The following is a 19,334-nucleotide window of genomic DNA, read 5'->3' as shown; positions in this document are numbered from 1 at the left end:
AGAGATGTTGGATCTGATTGTTAATGAATCAGGACACACTTTATTGGTTCTAAAGCACATTTGTCATGGCAATTTACATGAGTTAGCACCAGGCTACCAAAGCTTGCTGCAGAATCTAGCAAGCATTCATTTTAATGAGCTAACACACGCAGAAAGACATATACTTTTTTTTAATGGTATTTATTACATATTGTCATACACACTGTTAAATTAAATTATGGGACCATTTGCAAACTGAAAAAAAAAAAAAGTGTTCCTCATTAGAGCAAAAAGGAATCTTAAGAGACACCCACTTCAGCAGCTCTTACTCTGTTGGATATAGAAGAAATTCTGGTGGTATTCTATGCTTCATCCTAGCTAAAAGAAGACCCAGAAACTTGCACCTAAGGCGGGGTCCTGGAAGTCTGGGATGGGAAGGATAGGCCCTTGGATTATACAAGGCAGAGTCCAAGAGAAAAATCAACTTTGACAAATTGGTAACCAAGTTATCAATTCTTAGGAACTGAAAGAAAAATCCAAATCATGGGCAGAATGAGGGATAATGCACCAGAACAAAAGAATTCAACATGAGGAGTGGGTAGAAGACACTGGAGAGACTCCTTGAGTAGATGAAACACTAGATCAAGGTGGCAGGATGTTCCAACAACTTAGACTTTAATTTTTCATAAAAATTATTAATAATATCTTGGCTCTCTATGTACACGTCCACTTGCAGTTGGAATAAACTAGTTTGATGCAATTTCTCTCTAGGACTTTCTAGAATGTTGCTATTTGCCCTCCTCCACATTTTCACTAATTGCCCATACTCTAAACTCCTGCCTTTCTGAGAATCAGTGTAACATGATGATTTAAGAACATAGACTCTTGGTTCAAATCAGACCTACACCTACTGGCTATTTTCCCTGGGGAGACTTACTTAACCTCTGTATCCTGTGCACTTATAAAATGGGAGCAATGATAATAACTATCTTTAGAGTTAGTGTGAGGATTTAGTTAAAATATGACAGGCCCTTAAAACAGTGCCTGATAATTAATGAATGCTATTTAGGTGTCTCTAATATTTATTGATATTCATTATGTATCTTCTTCTCCTCTATTGTCTAGGGCTAGCCATGTGGAGGAAGGAAAGAATAACAGGCTAAGATAAAAAATAAATAAATGTTAACATAACTTTCAGTTGAATATTGTTGATTTTTTTTAATGTGACATTTTGAAATAGGGATAATTAGGCACATTGGTATAAATAAGTAGAATGCTTTTGAAGGCATACTGACACAAGTGTGTTAAATTGGAGACTCAAATCATATGAACAATATCACCATCATTAATGTGATTTTTCAAAATGGTGATCACTTATATAACTCGGAGTAAAGTTCTGAAAAAAGAAAAGTACAATTGCTTATTGATTTGCACATTCATTGCATTCTTGGACATCCAAGGTATAATAAAAATAAACAAAAATTTCTTTGGGATTTTATGAAAAACAGACATACTTTCTGGGTCCACACAATTATAATCAGTTTTTTTACTCACATGAATGGCAGAATGGCAAAGTCATACAGAGCACAGAACAATTCTGTATTGTGCGGGAGGGACCGTGCAATGCATTGCAGGATGCTAGCCTCCCTGGGCCCTGCCTTCTAAATACCAGTAGTCCTCTTTCCCCCATTCATCATGATAATAAAAAAAAATATCCCCCAAACTTTTCAAAATGCCTCATAAGGTAAAGCATTGACCTAGAGACTGTTCAGGACTGGGAGGAAGTTTATTGATAGAGAGAAAGCCACAAGCATTTGACCAGGGAGTTCATACAGAGTAATAATGGGCCAGGAACAAAATCCAGTGAAATACAAACATTTGAGGGACAAGAAAGGGTGAGAAGCAGGCTGCAAAGACTGGGAACACACAGATGGAGGATCAGGACCAAGGTCAAAAGAGAAGAGGGAAAGACAGTTTTCTAAAGAAGAGAATAGTCAACGGTATTGAATGGAATAGGTCAATTAGGTTAAATGAGGTTAAATTACTGTTGTAATTCCACTGAATCTGAAAATTGAGGTAATTTCTGAACTGTCCCAAGGCTGTCAGTGCTGCCTTTTTGGGTAGAGAATATATTGTAGCTCATTTAAAACTGGACATCAAGAACTGGAGACAGTTTGCTCTCAACTCTTTCTGAAAGCCTAAATGAGAGTGGAGCGGGATGGGTAATAATAATCGATATGGCTCATTGGTTCAAACCACCTGAGTCTTAACTCCCATTCTTTCACATTTCTTTCACGAAGTACCTTACCTTTCCATACATGTAAAATGCAGAGCAATGTCTGGCTTCAAGCAAACTGGCAGATGCATTTTAATTTGTTTTTAAAACCAAAGATGTTTCAGATTTAAACAAGAGACACTTTTTCTTGAATACGTTCTACAAAGTGAAAGTGAACATATATAGACCTTATCCTCTTCTTGAAGTCCCTGTCAATATTTTTAGGCATGTTCTGGATATAACCACAGGTCATGTAAACAATAGCACATTCCTTTCTATTTTCCCACCATTTGCCAATCTGGCACATTTTCTGTTTCTTTCCAGGAGAAAGAGGCCAATATTGTTGTGTCTGAAACCATTACAGATTCTCCCAATAACTGTGCATTGCCTTAGAAATGTCAACAATTTCTGACTGTGGAGAATCTGATTGCCAACATTTGTCTTCAGTCTTGCAGTTGAAGTGGCAAAGAAGAGCATCCTCAGAATATTATCTTAAGGATGGAAGAGAGTTGAGTATGTTTATATGCTGAAGAGGGCAAGGTAAAGAGACTGATAGAATGGAACTTAAAGTGGTTAATTGTTGAAATAAGAACTTCAACAAGGCTGGAGGGAAGGAATCCAAAACATCCATCTTAGATAGAGGGAAAGACCCCTTTCTCGTTTCATAGGAGGAAAAAAGAAAAGTATAATCATGGCTATGGTGAGTGGGGGATGGGGGGATGACACTCTTCAGAAGCTCATGTACAGGCCTATATCACTTAGGATGCTTTAATAGATGTCCCAAGAAAATTTGAGTTAAACAATAAAGATATTTATTATCTCGTTTAAGAAGTAAAAAAAAAAAAAAAGTCCAGACTTAGATAATAATAATAATGTAAAGTAATGAATAGAATTATCTGAAAAATCACCTTAAAATCTCACTCTTAGTTGCTAGGAAAACAGGTCAGCTGAGGCAATGCAGGAAGGTTGCTACCTTCTCCAAGAGGGTGGAGCAGTACTCAAGCTAATTTCTATGCTGGGGAACCATTGGTTCCCTTCCCCTAACACTCCTAGGCAGTTTCTGTAAACCAGTGGTTTTCAATATATAATCCATGGTCCATGGACCACCAGCAGCAGCAGCAACATCACCTGGGAACATGTTAAAAACAAATTCTCGTACCCCATCTCAGACTACTGAATTAGAAACCCTCAGGGTTTAGTAATCTGTATTCTAACAAGCTAATGTTTGAGATCCACTGCTATAAACAGCTGATACCCCAAATCCAGATGCAAAGACCGGATTATTGAGGATTTCAAAGTCAGTTATGAAGACTTTATACAGACAAACAGGAGAATAGATCTTTGTGATATCCATGTCATGTTGCTAGTAGCCATCCTCCTGGAGCCATTTCAAATGAATCCTCCAATTTAATTAGGAAAAGTGAAGATTGCTGGTTTTTAGCAAATGTCACACAAATTTGATCAATCACAAGGGTATTCACAAGAGCACGGCAGAGACAGTGTCCTAAAGGTCATGCTGATTCAGTTTTACCTGAAAATTTGGCTCAACATTCTAAATCTCAGTCATTCCTTATGGTATGAGAACATAAGACAGACCTAAATTTGCAGGCCAGCTCTGCCTTAGACTAGCTGTGAGGCCTGGTGTATCTTAACCACTCTGAACATAACTTTCCTCATAAAGCTCATACATACTGAACTCTTAAAGTTATTGTGAAAAATAAAAACAGGATAATGTATATTATACTTAGTGCAGTGCTTGAGGTGTCATAATAACTCAATAAGTGATAACCAAATTGCTCATTACAGTGTGTTTTTTGTTGAGATTTTTGTGGTTGATGGCACCTGATCTGGGTGTCATGCTGAAGCTACAAGGAGAAACGATAGTAGATAAAGGGGGATTATACAAAACCAGTAAGAAATACAGTCTAGGAGAGCAGGGTCACAGAAAAGGCTTCCAAGAGCATGATACTTGAGATACACCTTGATAGTTGAGTAAGAGAGAGAAGAGGCATGAGGAAAGGTGACTCAGAGCTGAGGTTGCAGCTTGGAGATAGGCATGAAGGCTGAAGACAGTTCTACCATTTTGAGAATGTTCACGGAGTGCAGCTCCAACAAGGAGTAAGATTCATGCCAAAAGAGGATAAGATGAAACTGAAAACTAAGCCGGAGAACTTGTCATGAAGATGCTACTTGGCCAAACGAAGATATCAGCCACCTTTGAATAAAATGGGAATAGATCGATGAGCTTTCAGCAGGGGAATGAGACCTGCTTTAAAAATGCTACCCAGGCTAAAGGGAGGAGAATATACTGAAATGGAAAAGAACGTTGGAGTCAAGGGATTTGTTTGGAGCTTGTTAGCATAAATCAGGACTTTAGTTAATAACATATTGGTTAATCAATTGTGATAAATGTACCACACGAATGTCAATAACAGAGGAAACTGTGAGGGAATGGGGGGTAGTTGGAGAAGCAGAGGGGTATTTAGGAATGCTGTAGTTTCTGCTTAATTTTTCTGTAAACCTAAAACTGCTCTAAAAAATAAAGTCAATTAATATAACAACAACAACAAAAAAAAAGAGAACAAGGATGAGGGCTTGGGTAAGGCCATGGGAGGAGAGTGAGAGACAGTTTTAAGAGACTGTGATGAAAAATAATGTTTTGATAGATAACAGGAACCTCGTGATCAAGATTTCCCACATTAAGAAAAAAGAATATATACAATAGACTCTTTGAGCACATCTTATATGACTAGCAATGTGCCAGGAACAATGGGACTTGGTTTCTGAGTTTAAGACCTCACGGCATCACTGGGAGAAAAAGCTACATGTTCTGGACACTATTTGAACATGCTGAGGACAGCAGGTGCTAAAAGCTAGAGCAGATGGAAGAGACCTAAGTTAAAAAAAAGGTCTTGAAAAAACTATTCTTGACCCAAAACCCAGAGTCCCAGGATCTAGTCCTAACTGTCATTGTCTTGAGGGGTAGTGACCTTGAGCAAGTCACTAACCTTTCTGGCCTTAGTTTCCTCCTCTATATAAATGATGAAATTGGAATTGAAGATATAGGGAAATGACCCAAGACCATGCCCCTCTAAACATAGTTTATACCTGCAAGCTGGCACACTGAAAGTTATGGGGTAAGCAGAGGGCATTTTCCTAGAAAAGCTTTTTTTCTTTCTGATAATAAGTAATTCAAAACATTATCCTTCTATTAAAATAAACATAGACATACTCTAGCATAAAATATAAATATGCATACATTTTAAAGATAAAACTTCAAAGATGTATTTGGCTTGCAAAGTGTGATAAGTAGACTTCTAAGATGGTCTCAGTGATCTCCACCTCCTGGTATTTGCATCCCTGTGTAATCTCCTCCCCTTGAAGATATGCTAGACCTATAACTTTCCTCTAAAGAATAGAATACAACAAAAGTTCTGGGATAACATTTCTGAGATTAGGTTATAAGAGACTGTGACTTTCCTTCTCTGTCTGCCTGTCTCTCTCTCTCTTCATTTAATCACTCTGATAAAGCCAGTTGCCATGTTGTCAGCTGCCCTACTGAGATGTCCACATGGCAAGGAAGAGCCAGCAAGGACCTAAAGCCCTTAGTCATACCACCCACAAGGAACAGAACCCTGTTAATAACTGTGTGGCTGAGTTTGGTAGTATATCCTTTCACATTTGAGTCTTGACATGAATTAAACCCTGGTTGATGGTGAGACACCAGATAACCCCAGCTAAGCTCTTCATGGATCCCAGCCCCACAGGAACAATGAGATAATGCAGGTTTGTTTCTGGTGTAATTTGTTATAAAGCAATGGGTAACTAATAGAAGAGGGATAACTTGAGGCCGTGGCCAGAGATACCAATTGAAGTAGTGTCTCCTTTGCCTCTTCCTTTAGTAAAACTTGATGGAAATGTCTATGAAACACCTTTAAGAAGAGCAACCTTTAAAGGAGTGGGGCAGGCGGAGGGGTGTTTCATTGTAAGTATAAACTCCCAGATTGCAGATCTCTAGAATGCAAACTTCTCTGGATCCAAGGAATGTAATGGAAACTAAGCTATTTGCCCAAGATTTCCTGGCTGATTAATGATGAGCTGGAACTAAATGCAGGTCCTCTGATACCCATGTAGTCTTCTACCAAATGATCCTGAGCTCTGGTATATGTGAGTTTATCTGAATATATGTGATTACACTAATGATTAATGTTATATATGATATATGCATAAAACTATAGTCATTATCCTTACTGAATCCACAAATCCTTTTCTGAACATTTGCTGGTTCACTTATTGGTTTGAAGCATCTGAATGCAAGATCGTTTCTCTCTTTTTTTTTTTTTTTTTCCTGTTTGTATTCAGTGACTCCTAAAGGATACTATCAAGACTCTTTGGAAGATGATCACACAATGTTGAATTGAAAACATTTCCCAAAGCCCCAAGACATATTTCAACACTCACCTCCAGATACCATTGTTGCATAGCTTCCCAAGATAAGGCTGGCCCTACTTTATAATTCGACTCTACTTCAGGCCAGAGGGAGTGAAGCAGAACATCATAAACCCAGCCAGTGGAATGTTCTTCCACCCTAAAGTCAAGTTGTAGAGAAATGATATGGTAAATGTGGATAGACAGTCCCTGCTTTGAAAGAACAGTGAGTTCTTGGAAAAGCCAATGTAACCCTCAGAGCAACTATAATTGCCATGGATACCCAGACAGCAGGAGACAAAGCTACTGTTGATTTTGCTTCTACTTGACTGCCACAGCTATTCTTGTTGTTACATTACTGTTTTTGTTGCTGTCCTTTTAATGGTCCCCTGTCCTTGGCATGTGTCCTTCAACCACCTTGGAATGTCTTAATAATGTGGAACACGATGTTATTTACCTATGTATTGTGTTTGTCAGAATGATCTAAATTATGCTGCAGTAACAAACAATCCCATATTTCTGATTCATACTAAATGCTCACCATGGATTAGCTGCAGGCTTCTCTGGGTCCTTCTCACTCCAGAGCTCAGGCTGTCAGAGCAGCCATCTCTAAACCATTGCTGATTATGGTAGCACAGGGAAAGGCAACATAGCAATTGTGAACTTGTTCTAAAGTGCTTTCCCAGAAGTGATACAACGACATTTCATTGGCCGAAGCAAGTCACACAGCCATGCCTAACTGCAAGGAGAGAGAAAAATACAATCCTAGCATATGCCCAGGAGGAAGAGAGTTATAATACTTGGAGGAGTCTGAATATCTATGAGACACACACCCTCAAGTTAAGGTTATATTAGAGGCTTATGAGCAGAAAGTATATAAATATACACATCAACATTAAATCTGAAAATTTTATAACAGGGCTAAATGGTTTGCAAAGTCCCATTCTTTTTGATCAAATGGCATTCTCCCCAGTTTCAATCACACTTAGTGGAGACAATGCAGTCAAACAAGTAAGACATTGTTTCATGGACAATCTCTTCTTTACTCTCAGCTCATGTTCTCAGCCTCATCTCCAATCTCGATCAGAGATTTTGCTTCAGTTTTTCTTCTGCCTTCTGTATCTCTAAACACATTCTGTATCTGGCATCCCCCGTCCCTGCCATAACTCTTTCTTCCCATATTTTCATAGCCAAGAATCTTAAGAGTAGTCAGTGTCAATTCTCCTGTCTCTCTAACCTCACATTCTTCATACTTAGAGGTTCTACCCATACTCAAAGGGGAGGAGACTAAACAAGAGTGAGGGGCATTAGGGTTATCTTAGAATTCTGCCTGCCACAACTAACAAAGAGCCACAGATCAAGAAAGTTCAACTACAGGTGGGAGCTGCATCTCACTTACTTAAAATCTCTAACATAGGATAGTTCCTGTTGAATGAAAGAATGAACAAATCACTGAGTACTTTGTGTCATCTTCTACCATCTTCTATGGGTACCTCTACCCCTAACAGACACTAACATCACTGATGTCTTGATTATCTGGAAATCCTGGCATCTCAACAGGAATGCTTCTCTGTTTCCTGCCCTCATAATGCATGGGCACAAAATCTTTGGAATATAATGGCCCAGGTTCAAATTCCACCTTTCTCTTTTAATGCCTTGTCATGCTACTCGAAGTCACACATAACCTCACTCAGGCTAAGCCTTTTTCTAAGGATAATAATAATAACTGTCTCAGAGGTTTCACAAGGATGACCTAGGATGATGTGAAGCACACACCTAGGCACACACTAAGCATTCAACAAATGTTAGTTATTATTGTTATTATCACTTCCACCTATACCTTTATGCCATCAGTATTTCTTTCACCTCTTTTCTCTTTTTTCTCTTTCTATTTTTCTCCTTTTATAGAAGTAGCCAGAAGTATGTTACATTTGCCAAAGTGCTGATAATAACAAAACCAAAAACACTCGTTGGCTAACATACTCTCTCAAGAGGTGATATGATTAGCCAGTGTTCCCTCCCTGCCATGCCCCGCCTGAACCCAGACCTGGACCACAGGACAGAAAGTTGAGAGTTTAAAACAAGGGGTCTGAGTATCCTTTTTTTTCTTTGTTTAAATACATTGATGTGGAAAGAAAAGTCCTAAGGCGAGGCTAAAGTCTAGAAAAGAAAAACACAGATGGTTTATTAGAAATGACTTTTCCATTAACCATCTGTGTGACCTTGGGCCTGTTACATTTCACCACTGCAAACCTGTGTGCCCTCCCCTGTAAAAAGAAGAGCTTGGCCCTTGAGATCTGACTTCCCCCACTGACATTCCGACATTTCTGATCTGACAACAGCGCAGGAATTAGCCAGAGCCTCCTGTGCAGGAATCAAGGACACATTGTGCTGATGGCTGAAGCAGGCTAAGCGCATGCATTTGACCAGTAGAGGAAAAAGTTGCCTCCATGAGATAAGGCTGAAAGTCATGGACCAGAAAGGCAGCAGAAATGGAAACTCATGCCAAAACTCTTTAGTTCTGTATATTGGATTTTTCAACCTTCTTCCATGTATATTGTTAATATGGATTTCACAAGCAAGGCCATGGTTAGGTAGCATGGTCATTATCTACATTTATGAAAGACACTTAAGTTCAGGTTCTCCCCCAAGATGAGAGAACAAGGACAAACACCAGACGTAGCATTGTAAACAAGTTTAAAAGATTTCTGGTCTACAGTCTTAGATTTATGTCTATTGTCTTTCTGCTAGTTGACCTTGGAACATGACCAATAAGAAATTCTCTACTCTGAACCTCATAGTTTCTTGACCTGTAAAAGGGGAATAATAATACTAATAATGATTTAAATGTCAGAGGGTGGTTTGCAAGGCCCACATCAGATCATACATATGATTTTACTTTACAAACTCTAAAATGTGTGTGTAGCAAGTTGTGTTGAGTTGTCCCGACACCTGGATCACATTCTAGCCACTCTCCCATGCATGATCACTCAGAGATGGGCAAAATAATCAACATAATCTGTCTGGCAGATACACATTCCTGAGGCTATTCCTTCATCTCATCTGTCCTTTTCTGTGTGTCACGCCACCCACTCACATACTGCCTTCACTCTTCTTCCCAAAGGTATGTCCATTTCTTAAAAGTTGTCATAAACTTCAACCTCACCAAGGACCCTTATGGTGATTAGACTACCTCCCAATTCAGCCACTGGCCCAGCTCTGGGCTCATAAGTGGCTGGTCCCCTGTCAATCTGGCCAGTTGGACAATGTAACACCACCTATCTTGTCTATCTTGTCTTTGTCAGGTCACAAGTGGCAAACAGAACACAGAATTTGGGAGGATTAGTTTGAAATCCAAGTCCTGCTACTAATAAGCCAGGTGATTTAGAGGAAATCATTGAATCCACTAGAAGCAAAATTTCCTTGTCTACAAAGTTAAGAAAATAATCCCTGTCCTTCAACCCCATAGATTTCTGAACATGTAGAGAGGCGAAGTTGTAAAAGTGTCTTATTACCCATATAATGCTGGTCAGATAGTCCTTGCTCTTTTGTTATTTAAATATTATAATTTTATTTAAATTTTTATTAAAGTCATATAAAAACTCCCATCTGAAAATAATCTCTGACTCCATGAACTTTCACAGTACTTTTTTAAGACAAATGAAAGACAGGTTTTCTGGTTACCTACTGAAAGCCAGGTGATGTATTAAATTTATTTTCATTGCTTACCTCCTTTTATTCCTGCAACAACCCTCCAAATAGAATATTACCCTCCCCTAAGAGAAGGTGAAGAATTATCTCCAGTTTCTGGCCAGGTGGCCGTATGTACAATGGTGTCAGTGACAGACGTAAGAGGAAGGGGAGAGGTAGGCTCTGAGCAGATCCTTTGGGAGGTACTTCCTGGTATATGTGAGTGGCACTATCTAGCAAGAGGTAGAACTTCACGTCTGCACCCAGAAGGGGTCTTGGCTGTGCTTGGACACTTGTGGCTCATCCATGAGGAGACAATTGAGGTTGATTGTGTAAATGTGATCAGCCAGGGAAAATTAATAGACTAATATGTAGAGACCACGATGGAACACTGGGAACTAACGTTTTAAAAATGGGCTGAAGAAGAGGGTGAGATGGAGAAGATTAAGGAGCAGCTGGGGAAGCAGGGGGAATATCATGATAATATGCTGTTGCAGAATTCAGAAGAGAAGAGAATTTCAAAAAGGAGGAAATGTTCAACAATGCAGTTGTTTAATTTTTGTAAGACAAGGATTGCTGTGCCCAATAAATTTGGCAGTTGATTCTTTGTTAACCACAGGATGTCCATTTTAATGGCATCATGTTGGTGAGGGAGGGATATGTCCCTACAGTTTAATGGATGAGTGGGAATTGAGGAAGATTCAGAGAGAATGACAGATGACAACTCCATGTGAAAGTGAAGACCCATGAGTGATAACTGGGAGAGAATGATGGCTCCAGGAAGAGGTTCAGGCATGTGGAATAGCTGATAAACTAACAGAAAGCTAGCCGTTATTTACTGAGGAATGGTAAATTCATTCATTAACTCAGGAGCTCTGCCATCTTCTTCACTGCTCAGGGATATCTGGAGAAAAGTGGTCCCATCAAGCCCCCAAAGTTGAAGAGAAACAAACTATAGAGCATACCCTGCACAAGAAATTAACATGAGAAAGGGATTCCACAATCCTGATAAAACACATGTACACACGGAGCACACACTACAACACACATAAAACTCACACATGTACACTTATACAACACACATAACATGGACATCATACACAACATACATAAAATATGTGACATGCATAAAGCTTTCAATGCATATCTAACACTTGCAACACACTACAGGCAACATGCATGACACACATGGATGCATGCATATATCACACACGTTCATACACAAAACACACACACCATAACACACATGAACACACATCACACTTGAAACACATATACAGAATACACCGCGTGCATATCACATACATACACAACATACTTAAAGCATACAATGCACACACGTACACAGCTCACATAATCACTCACCACATATACATACATATGATACACATGTGCATATACATTATGCATGCACCATCCACAGATACATGCATGCCCGTGTACCACATGTATAACACACTCACATAACACACATGCACACACACACCCTACAGTAGAGTTGCCTAGCAATGCAAAGCTATATACACCATGCACCCTGTGAACAGCATGGGAGGGAGGAAAGAGAAGCATGTGTGCTGGTCCTCAAAAGGCTATAACACTGAACATTTATCCAAATAAAGAGGAGAAGGGAAGGCAACCAAGGGAAAAGGACTTGAGAACAAGATGCGGCCACCTCTACTCTCTGCAGATGCAAAGCACTGTCCTCCTGAGAGGAACGAAGCTGTAATCCTCTGACCTCACCCTTGGATGTCCAGCCCCTGAGTCAGAGCCCGGCACAGCTGCTTTCAAGGGTAGAAACCTCCCCCAACCCTTTTTCTTTTGACTGGCCATGAATGAGGGGCCTCTATCTTTGAAACTCTCACAGGTCTGCTTCACAGTTGCTGTTTGAAATACTGAAGGCACAGACAGGCGATCACAGGGACTACAGGCTCTTAGTTCTGTTGTTAGAAAAGAAAAGCTTGGAGAAAGGGCCAAACCTGCACTAGAAAGAGTGAGGTTTTCTGTCATCGATGGGCACCTTCATTTTACACTGAGATGATCCCCCCATGACCAGACTCTGAAAATTTTTTTTGTTTTTTCTGACTTGACTCTTTTACATAAGAAGAATCCTAGCCAAAGATGAACATTCACTCATTTCTTTTTTGCCTTCAGTGAAAATGGGTGAAGATGGGGGGAGAAAGTTACTCTCTTTAGAAGTTTTTTTCTTATCTCCCTCTTTACCTCTGGGTTAGAAAATTCCAGAATGTACCTCCAGGCCCTCAGCAGTGATATTTGGTCCCATTTCTTACTGCACTCCCTTTCTCTCCCAGGTCTCTTATGACAGCGCCAAGTTGCCTGCTGGGCTGTCATAGAATGTTCTGAAGTCGTGCAAAAGGAACTGGCACAAAAAAATAAATAAATATTTTTTTTTTCCTACACTGCTTAAACTACTCATTGTCTCCAGCAGGGATATTCATCCCCTCTCATTTTCCTTGTCTTGCTTCCTTTTCTTCTTCTTTTTTTTTTTTTTTTTTTTATTCTGATGTGAGCTCAGTATAGACATCCACCCCTGAAGGCTCCAGGATGACAAGAAAGATCCCCACCAACAGGTCCTTTTATTATGCTCCTCCTGAGTTGGAGAAGAGGTTTTGTCACTCTCTAGATGGCTATGGAGTGACTATTCTCGCACACATCTGTCTTTGCATTTCTGCACAGTCACAACCCAATAATGCACAGTGATAAGGTGTCCCAACTGGCACAAAATTAAAGAGTCAAAATGCCCTCAGCTGTCAACTGCTAACCAGCTAGCTTGGCAACTGTTTTTTTTTTGTTGTTGTTTTGGGTTTTTTTTTTTTTAACATCTTTATTAGAGTATAATTGCTTTACAATGGTGTGTCAGTTTCTGCTTTATAACAAAGTGAATCAGTTATACATATACATATGTTACCATATCTCTTACCTCTTGCATCTCCCTCCCTCCCACCCTCCCTATCCCACCCCTCTAGGTGGTCACAAAGCACTGAGCTGATCTCCCTGTGCTATGCAGCTGTTTCTCACTTGCTATCTATTTTACGTTTGATAGTGTTTTAAGGTTTGCCTTAAGCTCAAATAACTGGCCCAAGTTTCATTCACTCTTTGAAAATATATTGACTGATCAACATTTCTTCATTTTGCAGTCCCAGTTTAGGTCTATTTTCCAGGCATAATTATTAATACACCCATTTCACTCTCAAGGGTGTCTCCATTTGCACGGAAGTTATGCAGCACTAGGCACTGCAGACACAAAGAGGCAAACGGCAGAGTAGTGCCTTAGAGGAACTCAGTCTCTTTTGAAAAATGGGTAATGGATCATTATAATATGACATTCAAGCTAAGAAAAAGGTGCTCAGAGATTCATGCATCTTTGTGCCACTGGGTCTGTGGCCTCTGTGTCCAGCATAAAGCCTAGAACAAAGAGCTGTGTGACACTCTTTGTTTTTGCGGTTTTTATTTCAACCAGTCACAGCGTTCTGTAGATAGGAGGTTCCACTTAATTATTTGCCCTTCCTTCTGTCTCACCTTCTTTCCTGCCTCCTTTCCTCTCCTCCATAATTCTTGAGTGTGCTGGACACATAAGCTTGGGGAGATGGTTGGGGGAAAGGGGGACAATCACAAGGGTAACAAACATACATTCCACTCAGAGTCCCTTCTCAACCCCTGCAGCAAAATCACTGGGACTGTTGCTGCAGCCCCTTCCCACCTGTTCTCTGCCTTCCTCTATTAGACACTGGATACTCTTTTTGATGGTCTTATTTGTTTCCTGCTGCATCTCTGAGTGCCAAGGGCCATCCCTTTCTGATTCCCCCGGTTGACAGCTTTTTTTTCCTGCTGTTTCTATTCCTGCAGCCTTGAGTATTGCTAACGTAGGCAGGTCTTACTAACAAGTGATCAAGACCAGTACTGATGGTTTGTCCAAACAAGGTCGAGTTGGTGCTGGGATTTGACCTAATGGCTCCTGTTACCTCCAGCGAAGGCATGATTCCCACCAATGTCATTGACAATGGACTCACCCCTCTGCGGTCACCCATAGGGGAAGTGAAAGGGCAGGCTCTCCCTAACCTCATCCACAACTCCTCTTTTTCTCTGAAAAGAAGGACTTCACTCATCATTTTCTTATAAGATTCTCTTCTCCAGCCACTCTTGTGTATGACTCCCAAAAATGAATCATACAAGCTGGAAGTTCCATCTGAGTAAAAATGAGCCTCCATTCTACAAATTTTAAAGGTTCCCAGGCTTATTATATATGTTTGATATTTATAGACTAATTAAAATGTCATCATAAATTTAAGAGAGAAGGAAAGGACAGAGTAGGGTGAGAGGGACGTTTTAGAACGTATCAGGTGGTATAAGATGTTTCTTCATTTCTTTATCCTCAAAGTGTTTGGAATTTTTGACATTTCTATATCTTTAGCAGCTTCAAATCCTGAAGTTCATGGGTTGAAAAATCCTGAAATTTATAGGTGAAGCACTGACTTGCCAAGTGACAAGGATATGAAAACAAATGATAAATTGTTAAGTGAACAACAGCAATTCTTTGAGATAAAGGCTGGAGCTGGAGTGAGAGGAGGGGTCTCAGAGGGCACTGAAGACAGTGTCTAAATGGAGAACAGAGGGAGAAAAGAGCACAGGATTTCATTATCTCTCTTAGTTTTTCTGTGGTTGGAGACAACATTGTCTTCTAAGACATCTTGTCTCTTAAGATTGGGGCTTCTTCCAGGAGAAGAACAATGTTTTATTTCTCTGCTGCATTTCTCCATATTCCACAGCACAGTGTATAGCACACAGTGGGAGGAAATGAGATAATCTAGAAAAGTCCTAGACTAGCAGACTCTTGCCCCAAAAGCTGCAAGTAAATTTTCACATGACCTTGAAGAATCATTTACCTCTCTGTTTCTTCAGCTGTGAAATAAGTATGACCAGATAATCACCAAACTGCAAACTAGCTTTAAAACTTCATGAGTCTATAACTATCACTGTTGGATCAAGTTAGGGGGGAAACTCTAGGTCTTGATGACTTGTAGGCAGAAGTTGTTTCAAGGTGTAAAGTTGGGCTTCAGTTTCTCTATCTGTAAATCAGGGATGCTAGAACAGATGATCTTTTTCATTCTATTTTACTCTAAAAATGCAAGAAATATCTGAATTAAAATGCTGAGCCTTCATTCTCAAAGATCAAACCTTAAATGGCGCTGTATCAGGTCTCAGTATAAGGAGGAGGAATAGAACTTATTCACATATAATTCACCAGCCTGTTGATAAGAAATCTGTATTTTCAATGGGCTCATTTTTATATCAGCCATAAAATCTCAATTCTGTCTCAAACATGATATTTTCCCTTTCAATATAAGAGGCAACTTATTTTATTGTTACTTGAAACTAAGAGAATCCAATAAGCTGGTTTGGAGCCAAAGATCATAATGACAAAATGATTGATCTTTTTATGATACACTGCATTGCTATTCTCAAATTGGAGAAATGCAATATAGAAGATATTCATTTGTACCACGGACCGGTATCCATCTCTGTAACAGAATATAACACTCCTTTGTATTTATTAAGTACCTGTTACCACTAGAAATACAAAGTAAAACGGTTTCCCTGATAATTTCTGGGCATCGTCAAATGCTAGTTGTTACACCCCACTGACGAGAAATATCTATATGGGAGCTTGAGGAAGAAATATCAGCTCTACTTCATTGTGGGAAATAATAAGTGTTGTATCCAGGATCCATTGGTAGAAGTGTAAGTTAAGTAAACATATACTATTCAACAAGACAAAAAAATATATATTTATAGGAATAAGAGCTATTCAACAATTAGGTCTGGTGAAAGGGCACTAACTCCAGAGGTCCGGTTCTAGGATGGGGGCATTCTATACCATCTTGCTAAATACTCAAAGCACCCTTCTGAGACATATCTAATTACTCCATCACACAGATGAAAAAGCAGAGGCTTGATAAAGTTAAGCTTTGTTCCTTGGGCCGTTGAGCTAGTGCAGGCATACTTTGTTCTGCTGAGCTTCATTTAATTGCAGATATTGCATTTTTCACAAATTAAAGGTTTGTGGCAACTCGTCATCAAGCAAGTCTATCAGCACCATTTTTCCAATGGCATTTGTTCACTTCTTGACTTTGTAATTTTGGTAATTTCCATTTTGGTAATTTTTGCAATGTTTCAAACTGTTTCATTATTATTGTATTTGTTATGGTGATCTGTGATCAGTGATCTTTGGTGTTACTTATTGTAATTGTTCTGGCTTTTTTCAGCAATGAAGTATTTATAATTAATAATTAATTAATTAAGGGGTTTTTTTGTTTGTTTGCTTTTTGTTTTTTTGCGGTACACGGGCCTTTCACTGTTGTGGCCTCTCCCTTTGCAGAGCACAGGCTCCGGACGCGCAGGCTCAGCGGCCATGGCTCACAGGCCTAGCCGCTCTGCGGCATGTGGGATCTTCCCGGACCCGGGCACGAACCCATGTCCCCTGCATCGGCAGATGGACTCTCAACAACTGTGCCACAAGGGAAGCCCCAAGTATTTTTAATTAATTAGGGTATGTACATTGGTGTTTTTAGGCATAATCTTATTGCAGACTCAATAGACTACAGTATAGTGTAAACATAACCTTTATATGCACTGGGAAACAAAAAAAAAATTGTATGACTCGCTTTATTGAAATATTCACTTTATTGCAGTGGTCTGGAACTGAACCCACAATATCTCTGAGATATGTGTTTGAGTGAAGACTTGAAATGCATTTTGACTGATTCCAAAGCCCATGCTTTTTCATTATATCACAGTGTCTCTTTATGAAATAGTCATGTTCCATCACCTGATGACCAAAGAAAGGCCAGCTGATAACAGGAATATTCAATAATGAATATTTACTAACTTCTTAATGTCTGCCACCCTTGGTCAAGAATAGTCTTGAATGAAGTTGGATTTGGACAGTGAGAGGTCTTCAGGAACACATCCCTCCTGACCCTCCGGAGTATTCTATACTAACCAATGGAGTAGGTATAATAATTGAGAATTGTCACAAGGTTTTATAAATCCTGAGAATGAGTAAGATCATCATGGGAGGCTGCCTAGAGGAATAGGAAAGCAGAGGATGGTCAAGTTCCTGTACCATGAGTTGGCCGCTATTCCAAACCTCTACTCAGATGCACTAAGATTCTATGATTCTCAAATGCCTCCCAGCCACCTACTGAGATGATGCTAGGGAAACTTTCCTGGTTTTACCACAAGAGGTGATGTTTTCCTTGAATCCTCACAGTGAGAGAGGACTCAACACTTCCCCAAAACTGTGCTCACTAAATTTTAATCAATAGCCTACTGACCTGTTTCATCTTTGTACAGCTCTAATGCCTAGATTTTTTCCCCATACATTCAGCTGAATTTTCTCTTTTATAACTTCCCTTCTTTGATCTTTTTGTCATTTGGAGTCAAGTATAACAAATTCACACAAACCTCTAAAGTATTTAAGAAAAAGATAAATCTCCCCAAGTGTGTGATGGTAAAGATGATGAACATGTCACCCAGAAGTTACAAGTTTACTCTTAGTTTTGCTTCTCACTTGTTTTACAAGCACTTGACCATAGGTGGATCCCCAGCCCCTCCACCCCAAACTTCAGATTTCTTCTCTGAAAAATTAGTGATTGAATGTGATAAATTTCTAAAGTTTAGCCTAACTTGGATTTTAGGTGACTCTATGATCCTTTAGGAAAAAAGCAGCTAGATCTCTACATCATTCTTCAGCTGGTTTCTCAGGATTTCACTGGGGAGTGGAGTTCAGTTTTCATATTTTAGTCTGACCACCACCCCCTTACTTATTCTGATGACTGATCTTCCTTCTCTTCCCCCTTCCATGTCCAAATGAGCACATGACCCAAGATGGGGTAATGATAGTACCCCACTTCTGGGTAAAAAGAATTCATCCATGGAGTAGCCACAAGTCAGGCCAATCACAGTCCTTCCATGGTAGGGAAGGGGCTCTTTCCACTCAAGTGCAGAAGATTTAAGAAACTTCTAGAAGTTTTGAGTCCAGCCTTATGGAGAAAGGCAGTCTGCAAGAAGAGAGATTGAAGCCAGATGCAGAGAGAAGCAAAGGTGAAAAATGAGAGAGCTCTTATTATAGTCTTCTACACCCACAACCCTGCCCTTCCCACCACAGAGGTCAATAAATGGCCTTATTTGTTTCAGCTAATTCAAGTCTGGCTTCTCTCTCTTGCCACTAAAGAGTGTCTTGAGTAGAATAGTTCATGGATGAGAAGTACTTTTGATATAAACAAAGAGGACAACTGTTGCTGATAGCAGATTGGAAAGTCTGCCAGTTTGAATTCCACATTTTTTCCCTCTTTCTCACTGTCTGAACCTCTTCAAGCCAATTAAATTCTAAGAACCACATTTTCCTTGAGAGAAAAATATGAATAATCACTTCTCTGTATTAATCATGTATTTTTATTGACTATATTTTTGATGCTTTGACATCTTGGGGCCTTGCTGACACTGGAGGGTCCACCCCTCCCAGGATAGTCAATTCCTAGAGATAGTAAAGAGCTTATGTGGGACCGTTCCTTTCATATAAGCAAACCGATCAATCCAGAATTCATATTACCCAACTACCTCCTCTATCATGATGTTACACTCCAGGTCACTCTTTCCCTGCCCTAATAACCCCAGATAGCAAAGGGCAGCCTCATGCCTCCAGAGTGCCCTGAGATTATTCAAATTAGCTAATCCTAAACCTGTTTGCCCTGCCTTACCCAATCCTTCCCACAGAAACCACAAGAAAAGTTCTTGTCCACATTTTCTCCTCAGTCCCTCTGCCTCCTGACTGACACTGATGCTGCCCCATGTGGCCTCCCCATCCTAGTTTAGATGCTTCTGAAAAATAGATAGAAGAAGTCTATTGCAACTGGAAGTTGCCTTTCTCCTTCACATGCTACAT

This window comes from Phocoena sinus, chromosome 5 (genome assembly GCF_008692025.1).
Source record: "Phocoena sinus isolate mPhoSin1 chromosome 5, mPhoSin1.pri, whole genome shotgun sequence".
In the NCBI taxonomy this organism is placed as follows: domain Eukaryota; kingdom Metazoa; phylum Chordata; class Mammalia; order Artiodactyla; family Phocoenidae; genus Phocoena; species Phocoena sinus.
Note: the sequence above shows the minus strand (reverse complement) of the source record.